The sequence below is a fragment of the Elgaria multicarinata genome, chromosome 3 (assembly GCF_023053635.1).
Source record: "Elgaria multicarinata webbii isolate HBS135686 ecotype San Diego chromosome 3, rElgMul1.1.pri, whole genome shotgun sequence".
NCBI classification, from domain to species: Eukaryota; Metazoa; Chordata; class Lepidosauria; order Squamata; family Anguidae; genus Elgaria; species Elgaria multicarinata.
The window spans coordinates 148,744,485-148,769,206 of record NC_086173.1 but is presented as its reverse complement, the minus strand read 5'-3'; positions in this window follow the sequence as shown (position 1 = coordinate 148,769,206).

The following is a 24,722-nucleotide window of genomic DNA, read 5'->3' as shown; positions in this document are numbered from 1 at the left end:
CGGATCCACACGTCGTTCCGAAATCGCTTCAGGTTGCCTTTTTTAAGAACGTTTCTAAATGAGGCGGCTCTTTCTTATTGCTTGATGCGGCTTTTCTTTCGTTTCGTTTCGAACTAGGCATGCAAGTTCACAGGGGCTGGCAGAAGCAGGCTGGCCTGTCCCCTCGTCCCTGCGGCAGCTTCTCCACCCTACACCCTGAAAATACTACATCAGCCTTCCTCAACCTGGGGCGCTCCAGATGTGTTGGACTGCATCTCCCAGAATGCCCCAGCCAGCTGGCTGGGGCATTCTGGGAGTTGTAGTCCAACACATCTGGAGCGCCCCAGGTTGAGGAAGGCTGTACTACATAGAAGGAGACCCTGCTTGATGGGTTAGATCAGACTCCTCCAACCTTGCACCCTCCAGACGTTGTGGAGGACAACTTCCAGCCGGTAGAGCCAATGGACAGGAGGAGCTGTAGTCCAAAAGGTCTTGAGGGCATCCGATTGGGGGTAGCTGAGCTAGACTGTGGTGGAAGGAGAAGTGAAAGTCCCCTCAAATCAGTCCGAGGCACCTTTCTATGAGTGAAGCAGATTTTTAGGCAGCTGCAGATGCCACAATCTGGATCCATCCCAATATGTTTAGGATGCAATCCTATCCATGTTTAGACATAGAATCATAGAATAGTAGAGTTGGAAGGGGCCCACAAGGCCATCGAGTCCAACCCCCTGCACAATGCAGGAATCCACCCTAAAACATCCCTGACAGTTGGCTGTCCAGCTGCCTCTTGAAGGCCTCTAGTGTGGGAGAGCCCACAACCTCCCTAGGTAACTGGTTCCATTGTCGTACTGTTCTAACAGTCAGGAAGTTTTTCCTGATGTCCAGCTGGAATCTGGCTTCCTGTAACTTGAGCCCGTTATTCCATGTCCTGCACTCCCAGACAGAAAAGAAGTCCTATAATTCCCAGGCTATAAATATTTTAATGTTGTTGTTGTTGTTGTTGTTGTTGTTGTTGTTGTTGTTGTCTTTAAAAAAAGCAAAGCAACTCCCCCCAAATTTGTGGCAAGTGAGGAAGTAGGAAGCCACAGGGTTTGGGCAAACCCCATGACCCTCAAGCAACTGATAGGAAAAGAAAAGAGAATGAGGGTGATCTTGAAACCAGATAAGGACAAACCTCACTGCCAAACAAGGTGACAAATTTCAAACCTCAATGTGGCAAGCAGGCAATGTGTAAGCAAGAGGGGAGAGACCTACGATTGCATATACCCAAAGGCATTCCTAACAGATTAGCCAGTCTGAATGGAAAAACACAGTCCGTGATCGTCCAGTTTGCAATATGGCACAAGGAGGAAAGCAAGAGGTGGATAAGAACGTAAGAAGAGCCCTGGTGGATCAGACCGAGGGTCCATCTAGTCCAGCGCTCTGTTCACACAGTGGCCAACCAGCCATCATCTGCCAGGGACCAGCAAAGCAGGACATGGTGCAACAGCACCCTCCCACCCATGTTCCCCAACAACTAGTGCACACAGGCTTACTGCCTCGAATACTGGAAATAGCACATAACCATCAGGGCTAGTCGCCATTGATAACCTTCTCCTCCTCCACGGATTTATCCAACCCCCTTTTAAAGCCATCCAAATTGGTGGCCATCACCACATCTTGTGGTAGTGAATTCCATAGTTTAACTATGTGCTGTGTGAAGAAGTCCTTCCTTTTATTGATCTAATTAGGTTTCCGAGCGATTCCTGAGATGACTCCAGGGCCAGTCTCAGCAAAAAGGTTGAAGGATCAGGGCCTCTCTGCTCTTGTGTATTTTGGTAAAACCTGGGTGTAACGTCCATTGAACTCATTGAGACTGACTTCTGAGTAGACATGCATAGGATTGCGCTGTAAATCTTTCCTCCTGCCGTTTAAATAAAAACACCTACACTGATTACTGGTCATGATAGCTGTATATCAGAGGCATGTTTTCGGGGGAACATCACCAAGAGGGTGCTATTGCAATTGGAAAGAGATGGGAGGGGGAGAGGCTGTGTCTACACCAGCCCGATACTCTGGGCTGGTCACGGCTGAGTCCCTGTGCATCCAAATGACGCACACGGATCCCTGGGGGCATGGGGGGGTGGGGACGGGTTTTCCCAGGGATAAAGAAACCTGATTCTTCCCGCAGTCACGGGACAGTCCCAAAACCACGGGAGGTGTGGGCGCCCGTCCCGCCTGGTGCACTTACTCGCAAGTAAGCACAGCACCAGAAATGGACACAGAGCTATGCAGCTCCGTGCCCATCGGGGGTGGGAGGGTGAGCAATTCCGCCATCCCTGCTGTCGTGTCCCTCTCAGGCCCTCCTACTTTCATTGGGAAGCAAATGATGAGGCTTTCCAAGTAATCTACAAAGTCTTTATTAAGCAACAAACGTCTCTTTAATCTGAATAGAGTCTAACTCTTTGAAACGATGCTCTAAGCAATACTATGTAAACTAAGCAAGACAATTGTCCGTTCAAAAAGAGAGAGAGGAGTTACTTCTCAAATGCCTGTAACTTCAAGGCGCCTGGTGTGGTGGTAGTTTCTGGCACAATCTCTTCGACTTTCTCACGGCCTCTTTACTCGCTGTGCATTTGAGCTTCCGGCGGATTCTAGCATCAGTTAGTTTTCAGAATGCTCATCCCCGGAAGCTCCCTCATTTCCCTCCGAGGGTGTAGGATTTGGCCTTGAGGAGATAAGCTCTGGAGTGGGCTGATGCCTAGCTGAGGAATTGCCTGTGAGAGCTTGCTCCCCCACTGGTACAGCCTGGCTGATGTCTGGTGCTGCATCTTCTAGTTCTGAATCTGATTCTGATTACCTGAAACCCCTTCTCCCAAAAGAGGGGCAGTAAAGTTAGACATGACGCCTGCGATGGCAGGGGGGTTTCGGGGAGCATGGTCTGTATCCCCCCTTACTTACTTTTTCGCTGGAGTGGGGCCTTGCTCTTGTGCAACCGGCTGCACTCATTGGACAAAAATGGCGGCTGTGACGTGCCTCTTTCCTCCTGACACATCACGCGCCACGTGTGCACCCTGGGGGAGGATCTCATGATCGGGGTATTGTGAGATCCTCCCCACTCCCTCCCGGAAGTCTAGGAGGTGTAGAAAGGGGCAGAATGTTTACTATTTTGCTGCATTATTTCTTATTCTTGTTCTCCTTTAGAGCATTATCAGACAAGCATTTTATAGCACACTTGTTACTGGTCACTCATGGATTTTCATGGGTCCTTTTTATGAAAACGTCCACCTCCCACGTGCCTCTCGCTCCTTCTGCTCTTTTTTCCATCACAAAAAAAAGTCCCAAAAATCCGATTCTTTTAGCAGTGACAAAACTTGCCGCCATGTGAGCAGGAGAAGCAGCGCAATAAAAACGCCCACTGAACGGGCCATGTGGTCATGGCTTGCTTCCTTTTTCATCCTCGTGTGAAGAAAGAGGAAGCTGCTCATCCCTATTGTGGGATGGGAGCAGGAGGCAAAGCTCTGTGATTCCAGAGTGATCTTAAAAGCCTGGGAAAGGGAGGCACCACTAGAGTCCGGTGGCTCCGATTTTGGTGGGGCTGTGAATCCATTCTGGTTTCCAGTCAGAGAACTTTAAAGGAGCTATACAAGAGGCTGAGCCCTATCTCCAACATGGTTTTAGCACCTTGCATAGTTCCTTTAGAGTTCTGGCTGGTTTTGACTGAAGCCCAGGATGGATTCACGGCCCCACCAAGATTGAAGCCACCAGTCTCTACTGGTGCCTCCCTTTCCCAGGCTTTTAAGATCACTCTGAGCTTTTTCTTAAAAATGCCTACAAAGCGCTTCTTTGAGGCCCAGACCTTCCTGCCAAAGGCTGCTGATAGATGATGGCAAGGGAAGAGAAAGGGAGCAGCATCTTCAGAAAGCAGAAGGAGTTGCCAAAGCGGGGGGCGGGCGGGGGGGAAGCATCAAATGAGGAACCACAAGCAAACAGTGACCCATCTGTCCCCTTCTATGGGAAAAAGAAATGGGCACGTTTGAGACGTGCAAGTCCCCCTCCCTCAGCCCCCACGCATGACTCCAGATGTGGGGCGGGGAGGGCAGTGCGGAAGCGCCTTGCAAAGCCTCTCTCACCCCGAGGCCAGGCTTCAGGACAGATAAAAGAAAGGACTTCACCAATTTGGATGGCTTTAAAAGGGGGTTGGATAAATTCCTGGAGGAGGTGAAGGCTGTCAATGGCTACTAGCCCTGATGGTTGTGTGCTACCTCCAGTATCCGAGGCAGTAAGCCTGTCTGCGCCAGTTGCTGGGGAGCATGGGTGGGAGGGTGCTGTTGCACCATGTCCTGCTTTGTTGGTCCCTGGCTGACAGCTGGCTGGCCACTGTGTGAACAGAATGCTGGACTAGATGGACCCTGGGCCTGATCCAGCAGGGCTCCTCTTATGTTTTATGTTCTTAAGGCCCACATTCCATTTCGGAGATACTCTCGTGTGTGTGTGTGTGTGTGTGTGTGTGTGTGTGTGTGTGTGCATCCCAACAAGAACTGGGCCTGCACGCAAAAAGGGCAGAGCAGAGAACAAAAATGCCAGCATGTGTCAACTTAAAGCTCTTACTGACAGTAATTAAGCCTTAGGAGTGGCTTTTTGGCATTGGAGGCTGGTGGCTCTGAGACCAGTGGGGCGGTGAATCCACTCTGGGTTTGTCAGAACCAGTCAGAACTTGGAAGGAGCTATCCAGGGTTCTTCACTCCTTGCATAGCTCTTTTAGAGTTCTGACTGGTTCTGACTGAAACCCGGAGCGCATTCACTGCCCTGCTGACATCAGTGCCACCAGCCTCCACTGGGTGGGGACAGGGGAATTGCACAAATGATTGGTAGTTGGGGGAAAGAAGGTGGGGCTGGGGGAAAGGGGTGTGGCCCTTTGCAGCGCCCTGGAGAGCCAGATATGCCCCCCTCTCCCCAGGCCTGTATTTCTGCATCCTTGGACTAGAGAAAGATTTTCTCTCATTGGGAAATGGACGAGGAAGGAGAGCAGGCAACTGTCAGATGCTGTGCTCCAAGGGACCTTCGTTCTGTCCCAAACTCCTCACCCCCCCCTTCCATGTCTTCTCCTTCTCCGCTGTTCCTCTTTAGGGTGCAATGCCAGGCGCTACCCAGAGGGCTCACAATTCACATTCGATCAGGCTTCCCTGACAGGACACTCTCTAGAACTGTTGGACTACCACTTCCATCACCCAACACATCCCTAGGGTGCTATGTTGAAGAAGGCTGCATTAGATGGACAAGACGTTTTGGAGCTACGCAATCAGAGGGGAAGCCGGAACAGGGCTCACATACCATCTGAAAGCACTTTTGAAGTTTGCAACGGGCTTCTCCCAGTTCAATTACCTTTGCTGTCAGAACAGTGATGCAAATTGTCACCTTTTCTTCTTCTTTTTCCTTGGCCCTGATATCGAGCCTTTTAAGAGCTTCATCCCACGTACCTTCTTGCCTCGGATTATCCCCATAGCGCTAAGCTTTCGCGGTTGTTGTTGTTTTTGCTACCGGACAACAGCGATCCTTTGCATACCAGGAAGTGAGTTTAAGGGGGGACATGTAAAAAATCATTAAAAAATCAACGGATGACCCAATTCAATTCAAATTTGGTATGCTTAAAGCTCTCCCTAATATCTATTACCGTACCAGTTTTGGTGTCTTTATCTTTAAAGCTTACGCAGGTGTAAGCATTTCTTTAAAATCCTGCTCCTGCGCCCCCAGCGGCGGCTCGGAAGATACACTCAAAAAGTAGGGGCTAAATACAGCGAATCTTTTGGCTTTATAGCACAATTAAGGCAGGATGCCCGCAAGTACTTCACAATCAAAGCAGATTCTAAGGTGGAAAACTTCTGAGTCCTTTGCATGCAATTCGCAGTGATTGCACAGTATAACGCTGGTGTGATAAAGCTCTAAGAGGAGCCTGATGCACAGAAATGTAGCAGGAGGAACTTTCCCAATCTCTGCACCACAGATAGCATCACAGGCTAAATTTCCATGGATCAAGTCGCTGTGAAAGTTACCGGCACAGGAGCTGTAGGGCCAGGTGGGGTGAGAAATGTGGCAACCCTCCTTGCAAGGTAGGTCAGTGATTTTCCCATATTACAACCGAATTACTGAGGCTGAGTCAGACTGGTGACTGGTCCATACGTGTACGATGAGCCCACAGCAGAGGTGAAAAAACATGCAGTCCTCCCCCGCCCTCCCCTCCCTAGCCACTGGAATATTTTTTCTATTTTTCTTCCTCCCTTAAAGCTCTTCACCAAGATGAAGCAAAAACAACCATAACAATAACAGACATGATCACACACATTTCTAAACTGCTACCCCAATGCCTGATGGGTTTACAAAGAAAAAAATCCTCCCTAACTAATACGTGCTCTACGAAGCTTCAAACAGAGCACGTATTAGCTAGGAAGGGTTTTCCCCGCCAATTACTCCAGGAAACTTGTGGCATAACCCTTCCAGAGTCCCATAATTCCCACTTCCCGCAGTGTAATAATTACTGTATCATTCTAGGGGTCTGTTTGCAGTCGCCTGAAGGGGAGAAGCAGAAAGGCGAGCTTAGAAACACGATTCACACTGACTGGTTCTGACCAGCCCCATAATTGTGTAACATGCCCTCCCTTGACAAGTCTCTAAACCTCAACGGTAGTGAAAGATCAGACACTGGGGTCATAGCCCAGACGCCTGCGGGACCTGACATCAGCAAGAATAGCTTTCTGAGTAGTCGGAGATCCCGTTATTCACGTACATAGAGCGGCCACCGGCTCATAGCCAGTGCTTCATACTCTACGTTTCGTGACTTGGACCAGGGACAGCATTCAGGAGTCCTGACTCTCCGTTTACACTCCTCCCAATTTAAATGGGATGTGGTGGGGAGTATTTGGGAAGTTGTGATCATCTGCCTCGAGGAGAAAGTGACACCGCCAGCCTCCTAAAGCAGCTTTCCCCAGCTTCATGCCTTCCACATGTGTTTGGTTACAACACCCAGCATGCCCCAGCCAGGGTGAGAGTTGAACCCAAACAGAAAGGGAGGGCACACAGTTGCAGGAAGCTGTCCTAAGGAACCAAGCAGTCCTGATAACATTTCCTGCACTTAATTCACAGGCACTCGCCTTTTTCTTATTGCTTTCCAGCCTCAGCCTTCCCCAGCCTGATCCCCTCCTCCAGGGGGATGTCTATATGATGCCGCTTTGCAGCTGATTCCCTCAAAGCCCCACAAACAGCTTGGGGCCCCGGCCCTCCTCCCATATGTACCTGCCTGGACCCTAAGGTCATCCTCAGGGGTCCTTCTCTGTGAGCCCCTGCCAAAGGAAGTGAGGCAGGTGGCTACCAGGAGGAGGGCCTTTTCTGCTGTGGCACCCCGGCTGTGGAATGAGCTCCCTAAGGAGGTTTGCCTGGCACCCACACTACATTCTTTTAGACACCAGTTGAAGACTTTTTTATTCTCTCAGTATTTTAACAGTCTACAAATTAATTTTAACTTGGCTGTTTTAAATTTGTATTTTAAATTTATATTTCTGCACTGCTGCTAATTTTACCCTGGTTGTGCTTTTATATTTTATTTTATATTATGTTTCTATACTGCTGTTTTATACTTCGAATGGTTTTAATGTTTGTGAACTGCTCAGAGAGCTTCATCTATTGGGCAGTACAGAAATGCAACAAATGAATAAATAACAGCGCTGCTGCAGGGCAGGAATGATGACTATAGATGGCAGGAGGGAGTGTGGGCTATCCAGCCAAATAACTACAGCACTGGCGGCCATGTGGCCCTGCCCCCTGCCTTCCCATGCTTACCCTGGTCTTGTATCCATCCCCAGCAATGCCCACTGACTGAGCCCGAACCAAGGCCACCACTCACAGACTGTGAAACAACATGGTGACTTCAGAGCAACAACAACAAAAAATCGTAGTAAAACCACATCACGAAAAAGCTCAGTTTTGGGGGGTAGAAGCCCGTGGGTCATAGAATCATAGAATAGCAGAGTTGGAAGGGGCCTACAAGGCCATTGAGTCCAACCCCCTGCTCAATGCAGGAATCCACCCTAAAGCATCCCTGACAGATGGTTGTCCAGCTGCCTCTTGAATGCCTCTAGTGTGGGAGACCCCACAACCTCCCTAGGTAACTGATTCTACTGTCGTACTGCTCTAACAGTCAGGAAGTTTTTCCTGATGTCCAGCCGGAATCTGGCTTCCTTTAACTTGAGCCTGTTATTCCGTGTCCTGCACTCTGGGAGGATCGAGAAGAGATCCTGGCCCTCCTCTGTGTGACAACCTTTTAAGTATTTGAAGAGTGCTATCATGTCTCCCCTCAATCTTCTCTTCTCCAGGCTAAACATGCCCAGTTCTTTCAGTCTCTCTTAGAATCATAGAATCATAGAATAGCAGAGTTGGAAGGGGCCTACAAGGCCATCGAGTCCAACCCCCCCTCAATGCAGGAATCCACCCTAAAGTATCCTTGACAGATGGCTGTCCAGCTGCCTCTTGAATGCCTCTAGTGTGGGAGAGCCCACAACCTCCCTAGGTAACTGGTTCCACTGTCGTACTGCTCTAACAGTCAGGAAGTTTTTCCTGATGTCCAGCCGGAATCTGGCTTCCTTTAACTTGAGCCCGTTATTCCGTGTCCCGCACTCTGGGAGGATCGAGAAGAGATCCTGGCCCTCCTCTGTGTGACAACCTTTTAAGTATTTGAAGAGTGCTATCATGTCTCCCCTCAATCTTCTCTTCTCCAGGCTAAACATGCCCAGTTCTTTCAGTCTCTCTTCATAGGGCTTTGTTTCTAGACCTCTGATCATCCTGGTTGCCCTCTTCTGAATACGCTCCAGCTTGTCTGCATCCTTCTTGAATTGTGGAGCCCAGAACTGGACACAATACTCTAGATGAGGCCTAACCAGGGCCAAATAGAGACGAACCAGTACCTCACGTGATTTGGAAGCTATACTTCTATTAATGCAGCCCAAAATAGCATTAGCCTTTCTTGCAGCCATATCGCACTGTTGGCTCATATTCAGCTTGTGATCTACAACAATTCCAAGATCCTTCTCGTTTGAAGTATTGCTGAGCCAAGTGTCCCCCATCTTGTAACTGTGCATTTGGTTTCTATTCCCTAAATGTAGAACTTGGCATTTATCCCTATTAAATTTCATTCTGTTGTTTTCAGCCCAGCTCTCCAGCCTATCAAGATCACTTTGAAGTTTGTTTCTGTTTTCCAGGATATTAGCTATCCCACCCAATTTTGTGTCATCTGCAAATTTGATCAGCGTTCCCTGCACCTCCACATCCAAATCATTAATAAAAATGTTGAAGAGCACTGGGCCCAGGACTGAGCCCTGCGGCACCCCACTCGTTGCCTCTCCCCAGTTTGAGAAGGTTCCATTGAGAAGTACTCTTTGAGTCCGATTCTGTAGCCAACTGTGGATCCACCTAATAGTTGTTCCATCTAGCCCACTTTTAGCTAGTTTGTTAATCAGAATGTCATGTGGTACTTTGTCAAAAGCTTTGCTGAAGTCAAGATATATGACGTCCACAGCATTCCCACAGTCCACAAGGGAGGTTATCCTATCAAAAAAATGAGATCAAATTAGTCTGACAGGATTTGTTCCTGACAAATCCAAGTTGGCTTCTAGTAATCACTGCATTGATTTCAAGGTGTTTACAGATTGACTTCTTTATAATCTGCTCCAGAATTTTCCCAGGGATGTGAGTAGGGAGTAGGGGTCTGTGAGTAGGGAGCTGCATCATATAAACAATGCAGCGGCACTGTGCAACCATGATGGGGGTAAGCAGACCATTATAAACACCCACCAGATGTTTTTGACTACAACGTATAGCATTCCTGGCCATGGCTGAAACATCTGGAAGGCACCAGTTCAGGGAAGGTTCTCAAAGCTCCTAACAAAGACAGATGTACACAGTCAATCAAAACAGAAACAAATCCCATCTTGCAGGTCGGAATTAGTGGTGGGTCCTGGCTTCAAAAGAGGTGAAGACTCTAGCACTTGAAGATACAAAGCGTGCTTCCTTAGTGCAGCATTTCCACTCCGTACACATGTCAGTGTGCACGTACACCATACATTTCAGGGAAAGACCCGAGTTTACCTGTGAAGCATCTGCTTTGCATGCAAAAGTTTCCTGGTTCAATCCCTGCAAGTGTGTCCAGAAAGAGCTAGGAAAGAAGACCTTTGCATGAACCACTGGAGAGTTCCTGGCCATTGTCTTTTTTGGCTGGGGCTAATTTATTTATTTATTTAATTTATTCATTATTGCATTTATATCCCACCATTTTTTCCTCTAAGGAACCCAAGGTGGTGTACATAATCCTCCTCCTCCTCTCCATTTTATCCTCACAAAAACAACCCTGTGAGGTGGGTTGGGCTGAAAGTGTGTGACTGGCCCAAAGTCATCCAGTGGGTTTCCATGACTAGAACCCGGATCTCTTGACTCCCAGTCTGACACTCTAGCCACTACACCACACTGGCTCTCATGGGAGTTGAAGTCCAAAACAGCTGGCGGGCACCAGGTTGGGGAAGATTGGTCTATACAAATGCCCTTTCTCCACCCACACTCCGCCTTGGCAGAGATTGTTAACTTTGGCCAAACGTAAACGTCTCAGTCCAATAAAACGTGGCTGGAGAAAAAGGGTTGTCCCTTTCCTCCTCCCTTTTCTTGCATGCTGAAATGCAAAATGTCCAGGGTTTGCTAAACTATAATTTGCTATTACTTATTAGGGTGACCCTATGGAAAGGAGCACAGGGCTCCTGTATCTTTAACAGTTGTATAGAAAAGGAAATGTCAGCAGGTCTTATTTGTATGCATGCAGCACCTGGTCAAATTCCCACTTCCTCACAAAGCTGCAGGAGCCCTGCCTAGAGTGACCAGATGCAAAAGAGGGCAGGGCTCCTGCAGCTTTAACTGTTGTGAGGAAGAGGGAATTTCCCCAAGTGCTGCATGTATACAAGTGACACCTGCTGAAATTCCCTTTTCTATTCAACTGTTAAAGATACAGTTGCCCTGTCCTCCTTTCCATGTGGTCACCCTGAGTTAATCGCTGACTTCAAACAAGGGTATCAAACCACATCTTGATTCATGGTCTCATTACCTGGTTTGCAGTAAAAGGTTAAAGCATGGATTCGAAGTCTAGACATAAAAGGAAAACGTGATTTAACAAGCTCCAGATGTTTTGCATTACCCTGCAAGGAGGAAGGGAGGGGGGAGCATGCAGGCAGAATGCTCATTCTTGGTCTATTATCCATGTTGTGCAGTGACTAGAGTGTTGGACTGGGACAGGGGAGGTCTGGGTTCAAGTTCCCACTCTGCCCTGAAGCTGACTGGGTGACTGTGGGCCAGCCATTGACTCTCAGCTGAACCCACCTCACAGGGTTGTTGTGAGGACAAAATGGTGAAGAGCAGGTTCATGCATGCCACCTTGGTTCCCCGGACAAAAAGCCAGGATATAAATGCAACAAATAAATAACATAAATGTTTTTGGTCTTATTATGCTCATTCGCTGTCCTATCTAAGCTATGGTTCATTGCATCGATATAAACCACGGTTCATTACTTTTGATGCAAGTCAGAACTTGCAGATCTAAGAAACTCCATGTTCACTAGACTGTATCATTTCTATTATGGGGTGGGTTTTTTTTCACTCAACCTAGTGAGCTGTGGAGTTTCTAGATCATTTCATTTCCTAAATGTTAGCTAGGATGACCAGACGCAAAAGAAAGTCAGGCCTCACGTGTACCTCTAGCAGGTGGGTACAAAAGGGGATTTCAACAGGGACAGCTTTATTCACCCCCTGCTGTGAAACGTTTCTCTTGTATAATTTTGTATAATCCAAAACCAACATGTCAAGGAGAAGGAGAAGACAGAATCATTCTCTCAGACGTCTGGTTTTCTCTGTTTTCACTTAATTTTGGAATGCTTTAGTCCAGAGTTAAACAAACCTCGCATAACCCTGCTACTAACTGAGGGTTATTGTGGGTTGTTTAACCCCGCAAATAACCCACAATAGCCGGGTTTGCATATCACAGTGCAGTCTCCGATCATCCTGAACAGGGGTTCAATATTCAAAATGCCGGCCACACATGTTTGGCATGCACTGTGGCTTGTTCCGGGTTAAACAACCCATGATAATCAGCTTGTCATGCAAACCAGGTCAGTGAGTTGAGGACTGCAGTTCACCAGTGCGAGCCAGGAATCCCTTAGTTCTATCCCCAGTTGAAAACTTAGGGCTCATCTACACCAACCAGGATATTCCACTATGAAAGCGGTATATAAAAAGCAGGAGCCACACTACCGCTTCATAGCGGTATTGAAGTGCACTGACAACTGTTGGGGGTCCATTGACACATACCATATACCGCTATATCCTGCTTGGTGTAGCTCCTGCCTTTTATATACCACTTTCATAGTGGAATATCTTGCTTGGTGTAGATGAACTCGGCTGCCTTCAGGTAAGTCACTCTTCCTCAGATTCCATAAAACTATTTGCAGTATAGCAGTAATGACTGATCTGCCTTACTGGATTGTTGTAAGAATTATAGAGAGAACTGGTTGGATCCAGGTTTACGATGAATCAACTGTGCAGGCAGAAGAGGATTTCCTTGCCCCAGTTCTGCCTACGGTAGCCCTTCCAGCCTCCTGAAAACACTACACAGAAATCTGGTTCGCTCATACCGAAAAGCCACCATGGATGCATTTCCCTGTGGGGCGGCTGCCATTTTGAATATTCAGGCACAGGGGCGACACACTGTAGCTTGTCATTACACATGAACCCAGTGAGGGTGGTTTATTGGGGTAGTTGACAAGGCACCCAGAACTCCTGGGCTGTTTTAGGGTTGTGGGTGGCTTGTCAACACCCCCAAGAACCTGCCTTCGCCAGGTCCGCACATAAGGAGAAGCTACGACACCCTTCCACCATGCCCGAATATTCAAAATGGCCACGGCCACTGCAGCAACAAGCCCCGTGGGAAAATTCACTCATGGTGGCTTCTCATTATGCATGAATCAGGCCAGAGAGGCCCTACTGAAGGGGTGAGCTGCGGTGTGTGGGAGGGGGTGGGCCCTGTCAGGGTAGGGAAAGGGTTAATCGGATCTTGGGACTGGCATGTCTTTTAATGTATGAATTTTATGGTTTTTATGGTTCTTAGGAGGGGAGATAAGAACCAGGCAGCTGCATGAGGGGGAGCCGACCGGAGCCAGGCTGATTGTAACTGTCCGGTGTCTTTGAGTGATTAGCCATCCCGGGCTGAAGTGTGAAGAAACTCCACGCATCAAAGCCGAAGGGAGGGGGGAAGGAGTAAAAAAGAATAGTATAAAGACCCACCTGTGAAGGGAACAGGGAGGTGTCGGCTGAGTGCGGTCTGGGTGACGTATGGCTTTGTAGTTTTAGTCTTTAGCTTGATGTACTGGGTTCTTACATTTTTATGCATGTTTATTAAATTTCACTCTGCTAATCCCATGTAGTCCTACCCTTTTCCAAAATAAATGGTCTTAAACCTCATTTGTGTGAGCTGTGAGTGTCTGACCCGGGGATCTGTGCTAAATCCAGTCAAGAAGCCAGCGGGTTGCTGGGCGCTCTTCCTTTACAGGCCCCACAAATAACCAGGGGGAGGGACCTTCCATGAGCGGAGGCCTTGCTCTGGCAGGAGACAGGTGCTGAATCCAACCTAAGGTACTCAAAGTACTAAAACTGTTCGAAAATGGCTAAATGCCAAATAACTGACTTACTCTACGACCTTCTGTTCACCCAGTGTTTGCAGCCCATTACCGGGAACAGTTTTTCTCCTCCCAACTCCAGTTTTGTGACGGTCGCCCTAAAACCAGAAGCCTAAAGAATGTCAGGACTTCAGGCAGAAAGAAATAAAAGGAGTTAAGGTGCTATGTTTGGTAAACATGCCAGGGGCCTTTTCTTTTGTTGCTAATGGACTGCCACGTATTTATGCAAAGCTTGTTGAAGCATGAATTCTTGGAAGTGACCGAGACAGCCTTGTTCCTTGGGAAGAGCTGGTTTTTACCAGCTAAAGGAACAGTGAAGGATAAGTAGTTTGCAGCTCTCCTGTTTACAGAAAAACACAGCCCCATATCATGGCTAGAAGCAACTTCTTAGGGTGCCTCTAGCATCCCAAAGCAGCTTTCCACCACCTGGCGGCCTCCAGATGGGTTAGACTACAACTCCTATCATCCCCAGGAGACAAATGGGAGCTGTAGTTGAACACATCCAGAGGATACCAGGTTGAGGAAGGATGCCTTAAACAAAAGAAACTATCAAATCAAAACAAAACAGGATGTGCAATGGTGAATTTACACCCAAGTAGCTAACACTTCAGTTATTATTATTATTTATTATTTATTTAGAATATTTATATACCGCTCCCCATTGAAAAATTTTGGAGCGGTGTACAAGGTAAAATGAAAATAAAAACAGAATAAAACAGTTAAAACAAAATTAAAAAAGAAGCAAAAATCAGAAATCCAAGGCTGCATGTTAAAGAAAGGCTTCTTGGAATAAAGATGTTTTCAGGAGGCGCGGAAAGGAGTACAAGGTCAGCGCCTGCCTGACCTCCAGAGGCAGGGAATTCCACAGGAGGGGAGCCACCACGCTGAAGGCTCTTCCCCTGGTGGATTCCAATCGGAGGATGGGTCTATGTGGAACCACCAGGAGCAGGCCCTCGGATGACCTCAGTGACCGGGCAGGTTGGTAAGGGAGAAGGCGCTCTCTCAGGTATCCTGGTCCCAAGTTGTTTAGGGCTTTGTACACAAGTACAAGAACCTTAAACCTGGCCCGGTAGCGAATAGGCAGCCAGTGCAGTTCCCTCAGCAGAGGAGTTACATACTGGAAAGGGGCAGCTCCAGATGACAGCCGAGCTGCAGCATTCTGCACTAGTTACAGTCCTATAGATCCTGTCTGCATGATCACAGTAGGGGAAATAAGCCACGGTGACTTATTTTTCCCAGCACATGTGCTGGTTGCAGGCTGGGATGATTACCATAATTACCCACAGCAGTGTGACTTCCCATGCTATGTGAACCCGGCCAGGGTGGCTTGTTGCCATAGTTAACAAGCCACCTCAGAACCGTACAACAGTCCAAGAGTTCTAGGGTAACCATTTGAAAAGGAGGACAGGGCTCCTGTATCTTTAACAGTACTATAGAAAAAGGAATTTCACCAGGTGTCATTTGTATGTGTGCAGGACTGGTGAAATTCCCTCTACATCACAACAGTTAAAGCTGCAGGAGCCTTGCCCTCTGACCAGATACATAAGAGGTCAGGGCTCCTGCAACTTTAACTGTTGTGAGGAAGAAGAAATTTCACCAGTTGCTGCATGCATACAAATAGCACCTGCTGAAATTCCCTTTTCTATTCAACTGTTAAAGATACAGGAGCCCTACCCTCCTTTTCATATGGGCACCCTAGCTAATCCCCCTGGCCCACACATTGTGGCTAACAAGCCCCAGTGGCTTATCAATTCCCCTGTGATCATGTGAACAGAGCCTCACACTGAAGCACGCCTCAGCCCATTGAAATCAATAGTGGTTTATGCAAACAAGGCAGCCCCCAATGTTTCATTACAAAGAAAGTCCAGCTGAAGTCAGTCAAACTGATTTCTAAGTGGGTCTCAAGATCTATAATTTGATTGTTTGGAGGCAGGGCTGGTGCCAGGCTTTTTTGCGCCCTAGGCAAGGTGAGCTGCTTTCACACACACCCCACACCGTATCCCCCCCCACCCCAGGTAGGCGGAGACAGGTTACCTGTCCCTCGCCTGAAGTCCTCCTGGCTTGGTGGGACGCTGCGGTGGGGTGGGCGGGCAGCTCCAGTTCTGTCCGTCCGTCCGCCGCCCCCCCCCCCCCCAGCGTCACGGCTTGTCTTTGGCTGGGAGCCCCCAGTCGAAACCAAGCCGGGAAGCTGGGGGAAGGCAGTCAGACGGCTCCATGTTCTGACTTTTGGCGTGCGCCGGATGTCAGAACGTGGAGCCGCCCGTCCCCGCCCCCCAGTGTCCCAGGTTGGCTTTGGCTGCTGGGCAGGCGCCCAGCTTAAGCCAAGCCAGGGACGCTGGGGAGCAGGGCAGAAGGCTTCGGAATGGCGCACCCGGAAGCTGCCCTCACTCGGCCAGAGCGGCTCTGGGAGTCGGAGGGCGACTTCCGGGGGCGCCGAACTTGGCGCTCTAGGCGGCCGCCTAACTGGCCTCTATGGAAGCTCCGGGCCTGTTTGGAGGAGGCAGCAGGAGGGCAGAGAATCATACCAATTCAAGAGGATCTGTTTTGCTGGATCTAACTTTTATTTTCTTCATCCCTTCCAAGTAACCATGGGCTGTGTTGAATTGCAGTCTGTGCATACAAGGGTTGTTAACTGGGGTTTTTTTAGAGTGACCCCTTGCTCCTGTCTTTCTATCAACATCCTGCTTTGCAAGACATTGGCAAGAGATCGGGCTTAGCTCCATGGTGTGAAAATATTTTTCTCGGTTGAATGATGGAGATCAAGGAATTTTAAAGGCACAGAAGGCAGTCAGCCAGGTTTTTCTGGGCCAGCTGTCAACTCCAGCAGATATCTTCCAGCCAAAGTAACGCAATCACAATCTGCAGATAAAATAATAATAATAAAGAAGTCACTAGCTAATCCTGCTGACAAATTTCCATGGGACAGAGATTTGCCGCACAATTTTATGCGATGGATACTCAGAAGTAAGCCCCACAGTATCCAATGGAGCTTACTCCTCGCAAAATGTATTTAGGATTATTGTCTTCCATTGAGTGGTGTTACATTGACAGGTGGTTACCACAGCCTTCCTCAACCTGGGGCGCTCCAGATGTGTTGGACTACAACTCCCAGAATGCCCCAGCCAGCTGGCTGGGGCATTCTGGGAGATGCAGTCCAACACATCTGGAGCGTCCCAGGTTGAGGAAGGCTGTGGTAGCCAATAATTCATTCTTCTCATCTGCTAACTTCTTTTTAAACTAGGGTAAAGCCCGTATTGCCATGGGTGCTAGTACTCCTGCTCCTTTCCTGCTTTTTTCCTCCTCACCACAGAGGGCTTCATGAACAATGCAAACGTTGCTCATGCACAGTGAATCCCCCTCCAACCCAAAATGTGTGTGCATTGCGGCCCTGCCTCCTCCATCGTACGCCCTGATTCGCCGCCTCCGTTCCCTTCCCCGTCACTGCAGGTGCTGACAGCCTAATCATGCAGCTGAGCCTGGGACCCACCTTTGCGCCACACTGATTGGCTGAGCAGGGCTGTCCATCATCCTCTGTTTAGCGCAGAGGAAATTAATTGCTATTAAAGCTCGAGCTTTGCACTTTCTCGAAGTTTCAACTTTTTATGCACATCTACACTAGTGGTGGACATGGCTGAAAGCAAATGGAGCAGGGCCCAAAAGACCAGCATATTTTAGCTTACAGCGCTTACTGCCAGTATCTAACCCTATGGAGCATGTAAAATGAAGGTGGCAGGGGGGAAACAAAAGCCAGGAAAACACCCCAGAACAGATTGGGACACCAGGTAGGGTGGATTTGGCCCCTAAGGTTTTGCAACCCTGACATCAACTTTTGTGGACTGGGGTCCATTTCATCTAACATTTGAAGTGTTATCCTGAGCTGCAGAGGGAAATGAAATGCAGAAATCCAGTGGACTGTCACCCATGAAAACATGCCATAATACATTTAATAACCATTAAGGTTATTCAGTATATTATCTTTCCTTTGTTTTGTTGCAGTAGACTAAGGCCCCATTCAGAAGACGTCTTAAACCACAGCTTTAACCACAGTGGTTAAGCCAGAAAGCCAGGGCATGTTCAGAAGACACCTTAACCATGGTGACTAAGGCCTTAGCTAGACCTAAGGTTTATCCCGGGATCATCCCGGGGTCATCCCTGCCTGCTCCCAGGATCCTCGGTGTGTCATTTGCATGAACAGGGATGACCCTGGGACGATCCCGGGATAAACCTTAGGTCTAGCTAAGGCCTCAGGCAAACTGTGGTTAAAGCCTTTAAGGTGTCTTCTGAACTGGGCCTAACACAGGTACCCCTCTGGAAATTATGTTTTTAATTCTCTTTAAAGCAGGTGTGAAACCCAGCCCATTGATGAACTTACCATCCCTCGCTTGAAGTGGGGAAACATTTCAGCTCATTGTTGTCTATGTTATGTCGAGTTAGACCAACTTTTCAGCCTGCCTCTTGCAGCTATGCCTTTAACTGCAGCTTGATGCGCAGGTGATCATGTTAACCTATGTGCTGTGAAGAGGTTCTCTGGTCTATGCAGCTGGTCTAAGAGCACACCAGGTGGTTATTTTCCTTTTCCTGGTCAGTTGGCAATCCACGATGGATGAGTGGCAAGGATTGCACGTACAATTGTATAACTTCAAGGCTATTTTAAGGGGAAGGAAAATGAAGCCTGTAATTCAAAGAGGAGCAAGAGCTTATGAGCGAGGGATGGAAAATATATGGATGGAGACAGAATAAATAAAATGTGGCCAAGTGGGGCAGAGTCTTCTTATCTCTCATTTTAGAAATATGGAGTGTTGGTGGGTGGGTGGGTGGAAACGACATTGGGACTGGGGTGCCTGAGCCTCCTGGGATCACTTCTCCTTCCCCATCCTTCTCTCCTAATCGGTCCCTTTCTATCCCGGTCCTGAATGCTAAATAGTCTGTTGTGCAACTGACCTGCCCAAGGCAAAGCCACATACTGAAAGCCTAAATTATCCCCTGACTAATTGCTCAGCATTCAAGGTTGCGGAAGGACGACAGAGCCTTTTGACTGATGGGGAAATGTTGCTGGTTTGAAGACGTGGCGCCTAAGCGTCAGCTTCCCACAAAGATGCAAAATCCCATGGAGCTGATTGGTGGGAGATTCAGGAGAGATAAAAGGAAGTACGAAGTACTTCTTCACACAGAGCATAGTTAAAGTATGGGATTCACTACTACAAGATGTCGTGATGGCCACCAATTTGGATGGCTGTAAAAGGGAGATGGCGACATTCCTGGAGGAGAAGGCGATCAATGGCTACTAGCCCTGATGGTTGTGTGCTATCTCCAATATTCGAGGCAGTAAGCCTGTGTGGACCAGTTTGCTGGGGAACATGGGCGGGAGGGTGCTGTTGTGAGTCCCTGGCCGACTGCTGGTTGGCCACAGTGTAAACAGAGTGCTGGACAAAATGGAAGCCTTCTTTCCTCTAATAGCTAGGTTGACACAGCTCATTAATTACACTGGTGTGCTCCTGGACTGGTACATATTCTAGCTGAGCTTCTATTAGTGCTGTTTTAAGTAACTCTCAAGCACTCTGGAGAGATTTGCTTCTCTTGACTTTCTCTTTCAACTTCCTTTTCATCATTTCTCTAATTTTAGAGATGGTTCTTCTTTTGAAGCCAAATGTGTTTAACTTGGACTTCCTTGGAAATGATCCATTCCTGTATTCATCAAATTTGATAGTGCTGTGGTCGTTGTGTCCAATTGGTTCAATAACACTCACATTTTATTTATTTATTTATTTATTGCGTTTCTATACCGCCAATAGCTGGTGCTCCTAGGAACCATTTAGGATTAAGTCCAGGATTGCTTTCCTTCTGGTCAGTTTCATGATCAGCTATTCTAAGGCACTGTCATTTAAGGTAATGATAGATTTTGTCTCTTTGTCATGACTGGAACACTCATGTATCCAGACTACCTGATATATATTTTCATCTGTTTTTATATTAATTGAAGTGACTGATTCCTACAAACTTTCTGTTTTGAATGCCTCCCTGATTTCATTCCCCATCTGAAGATCACCATGAGCATTTTGAGTCTTAAGGTGCCCTGGAGTCTTTTGAATCTAATCAGCCTGACAGTAATTCCAATTGCCGCATGAAACTAAAGCTCTGTACTCACGTGGCTGGGCTCGTTTGCTTGAAAATTCCACATGCACCCTACTGTGGTGTATCAGTTGCCTGTACGAGGCTTGCAAATATTGCTTTGGGATATTAGTTGATGGATGGTCACTCTGCCTGTGTTGGGCAATGAATCGGACTGGAAGATCTTTAGGGCACGAACTACACTACTGCTTTAAAGTGCTTTATAACAGTTTTGACAACCGTTGGAGCCCAGGACACCTTCCATATACAGTTGTCAAAACTGTTATAAAGCGCTTTAAAGCAGTAGTGTAGATACGGCCTAGGTGACTTCTTGGATTATTAGATAGTTGCTCACACACACACACACACAGAGCTTCAAATTATCCCACATATACTACTTATCACTATAAGCAGACAGAATTACTCTTCTAGCTCCCCAATGTTTTAGTAACTAAGGCCATAGCTAGACGGGGTGAAATCCCGGGGCGATCCCCAGGATCGTCCCTGTGTGTTCACGTGACACACAGGGGATCCCGGGATCAGAGAGGGATGATCCCTCCCTTGCCCCGGGTTCTCGCCCTACCCTTTGAGCCCAGTTTTTCTGCACTCCCAGGCTGATCCCAAGACCGCGGAATGTGTGGCTGGGCATCGTGGTTTGTCCCAGTTCCTCGTGATTACTTGCAAGGAGCCAGGACCCACACATGAGGCGCAGAGCTCCTCAGGAGCACTGCACCCATCGGGGGTGGGGTGGGGGGAGCGGGGATTTTTTTTAAAAAAAAACAACCTTACCTTTTGCGCACAAGCGCTCGTGCGCATCTTCTTTAAGAAAAAAACACAAAATGGCGGGCGCGACGCCTCTCCCTCTGAGGTTGTCGTATGCCGCGTGTGAACAGAGGGGTAGATCTCGCGATAAAAATAATGTGAGATCTTCACCCTTCATCATCCTAGACCAGTAGGTCTAGCTAAGGCCTAACTCTGGAAGCCAGGCTCCTCTTAGCATATTTGCCCATGACGAGCTCCAAACTCAGGCAGACATTTTCTCTCTCTTCTTGTCATTCATACCCAAAGTGCAAAAACTGGGTGGGTGGGGTGGTGGTGGGATTTTGTTAAGCCCCCTTCCCCAGGCAGGTGGGTGTGCAAGTGGGTCGGAGTAGCCACCAGCTATCAAAGTCCATTAAAGAGGAACCTATGATCCATCATCAAAAGTCAAGTAACACAATAATGTACCCTAACACCCCTCTTCCTTGGACCCAGGGTTCTCCTTTCTACTATTATAGCCCCCTTTCTGTTGGTGCAATTACACTCGTATGCCCCCTCCCCCCCCCTGGCAGGTTCTGGGCTGTTTCAGCATGACTCAGCATGTGGTGACGCAAGAGCAAAAAGGTTAAGAAAGGAAAAGGCTCTGGGAGAAGGGAAAAACCCGCAGAAAACCATCCAGCAGCATTCCTCAGATTCCAAGACATGAGTCAGCTGTTGCAGCTTCAGCTAAGACAAAGCTTCGTTTGCAGACGTTGGGGCCTGCCCTTTCGGGGATCATGTGAGCGACACAATCGCGGGAGCCAAGTTTAGAATCCAGGTCCGACCTTGTTGCGTCCCACTGGGTGACTCCGGAGTCAAAGTGACATTAACAGAGGCCAGAACGAGGTCGACTGGTTTTTCTGAGCCCCTTGATGTCATGTTTACTTTGGGCTTTCCTGAGATGTCTCAGAGGCCGAGATTACTCAGCGAGGTTATAGTTGCTGTCAGCGTGGACACCCACGCTTTGGGCAGTGGCTGTGTGGAAAGCGCCGACCGATATCCCAGCTCGGGACTCCCTAACCCCACTGTTTTCTGGCCCAAATAAAAACAAACTGTGTCATCATGGCTGCATTATCTGAAGGCCAAGGACTCGCCTCCGGTGGAAACTACTCTGGAGAACAGACTGGGGAGGGGGGCGGCGCCTGCATCTTATAGACCAACAAAGGGGAGGCTGTGAAAGCTCTGATAGTATTTTTATAACTTCTCCTAGGGGGGATCTACACTACTGCTTTAAAGCGCTTTATCACAGTTTTGACAACTGTTGGGGCCCAGGACACACTGCATATACAGTTTTCAAAATGTTTTCAAAGCACTTTAAAGCGCTTTAAAAGCAGTAGTGTAGATCCCCCCCCTTGGTGTGGGTTCTATGGAGCTAAATTAGAACAAACTTGCAAAGAATATATATATATATATATATATATATATATATATATATATCTTTAACAAAACTTGCCTTTAGTAAGCATTCAAACACAGAAATATGCCACAATCTGTCCTTGGTGCAACAACAACAAAACGTGGATCTCTTGCTTGCAGCTCAATCCTGCGTGGTGTGCCCAGAGTCCCTTTTTGTAGACTTTTTCAACTTTTATATCCCAGGGCAATCCCCAAAGGAGCAACAAAACACTTCAGAGTATTAGCCCTGCAATAATATAATTAATACAAGTATCAATACAAAAAGAATGATTCCCCACCCCCTTGAAATGCTACTGTACACAATTAACATTTCAATTTCCCTTATACAAGGTGATACAGGCTTATAATTAACAGAATTCTTATAACATTCAGCTTTCAGCAGAACTGGTTCTCTTTCTTTCTGCTGTTTCTTCTCTAGCCCTCCCTCTGAGTGAGAGCCCTGCCCAAGGGACTAAGCCATCTGCTCCATAGGGGTTACAGTAGCACAGTGGCGAAGGGCCGGCATGGCCTGCCAAAGGTCCCAGACAAACGTTTTGTTGAATGCTCATTACTGGGCATCCATGGATTTTCACTGGTCCCTCTCACAGCGTCGTCTTTCTCCAGCTCGCTTCCTGCCCCTTCTAGCTTTCTTCCCGCCACAAAAACACCACAGAAAGTCCGACTTAAAATAAAGAAGGAAGTTGCCGCTAACTCCTGCTGTGTGTGGGAGAAGGAGCGGGATCAAAGCGGCCCACTGAACGGGCCGCATGCACGTTGTTTGCTTCCTCTTTCAGAAGAGGAAGGAATGAGGGACAAATGCGCAGGCAGAGAAGCGATAGGAAGCAAACGTGATTTCCCCCTGTGTCACGACACTCTCAATCTTTGGCATCTCCAGGCAGGGCCGGGAGAAAACCTTGCCTGAAAATCTGGGGAGTTGCTATCTATGGTACAGAGCTAGCTAGACTCATGGCCTGACACAGTATACAGCACCCAGTATACAGCCGCTTCCTATGGCCCTATTTAAATCAGCCCTTTATTCAGAACGATGAGGACCGGAATCTTGCTTTATTTCTAGGGGAAAGACCGTTGTTCAGTGGGAAAGCACCTGCTTTGCTTGTGGAAGGTCCCAGGTTCAGTTCCCGCACATCTCCGGGTAGAATCACAGAATAGCAGAGTTGGAAGGGGCCTACAAGGCCATCGAGTCCAACCCCCTGCTCAATGCAGGAATCCACCCTAAAAGCATCCCTGACAGATGCTTGTCCAGCTGCCTCTTGAAGGCCTCTAGTGTGGGAGAGCCCACAACCTCCCTAGGTAACTGAGTCCATTGTTGCACTGCTCTAACAGTCAGGAAGTTTTTCCTGATGTCCAGCTGGAATCTGGCTTCCTTTAACTTGAGTCCGTTATTCCGTGTATATTCCAGCCTGGGAAAGAATCCTGCCTGAAACGAGGGGCAGCCCCAGGCTAGCTGGCAGCAACGGGCACCCAAGAAGAACCATGAAATCGGTGCCCCCCCACCCCAAACCCTGAGAGAAGAGCTAGGCTGGGTTTTTCAGTAAACTGGGAATCATTTTGCTCCTATTTTCTGTTTCATAAAGAGGCGTGGCCCCACCAACCTGCCTCTTCAGAAACCTATCTCTTTTATAATAAAACACAACCAAAATTGTGTGGGTTGTTTGTTGTTTGTTTGTTGTTTACTAAGCACAGTATCAGCACAGAGAGTCTGATAAAAACAGCAAAGGGGATGAGAACAGTCCTGGAAGTAAGGTCCCTGGAAGAAGCAGGATATTGCACTATGAAAGCAGGATGAAAGCAGGATACGGTAGGAGTCAATGGGCCCCAACAGGTGTCAGTGCACTTCAATACCGCTATAAAGCAGTAGTGTGGCTCCTGCCTCTTATATACTGCTTTCATAGTGCAATATCCTGCTTGGTGTGGATTAGGCCTCGGTTGCATCCTCAGGGTGACAGGGCCAAACAGGTGCTGCCAGCCCCTAGGCTCCGCCCTCCGAGGGCTGTTCGGGGGCGGGGCTCTCACTCCCTGCCTCCAACAGCGGGCCAGGAGGACCGATTGCCAAAGGCAAGCAAGGGGGCCGCGTGACTTAGCCCCACCCTCTCCAGCGGGTTCCTTGCTCACTTCCACGACCTCAGTCATATTCCCTCTGTAGGTGCACAGTTCAATGACATCTTCATTCTTTTATTTCTTCATTCTTTTATTTCTTCATTCTTTTATTTGTATTTTTTAAATTTGTATTTCCCCCCCCCCCATCGATTTTGGCACACCATTGAACTTGGCATCCTAGGTGATGACCTCCTTCACTGGTATGGATGGGGCAGCCGCTGCCTGAAACTCTGGAGAGCCGCTGCCAGTCAGTGTCGACAATGCAAGGCTAGATGGACCCATGACCTGACTCAACATACAGCAGCTTGCTATGCTTCTAAGCAGAGGCATCAGCAAACCAGATCGAAGAAACAGCGCAATGAAAACCAAACTCATCAAGAATAAGGCTACCAATGGCTGCTAGTCATGATGGCTATATGTTACCTCCAGTATCAGTGGCAATACACTTATTTATACCAGCTGCATGGGGGACGTGGGCGGGAGGGTGCCGTTGCACTCGTGTCCTGCTTGCGGTTTTCCCATAGGCAACTGGTTGGCCACTGTGTGAACAGAGAGTTGGAATAGATGGACCCTTGCTCTGATCCAGCCTTG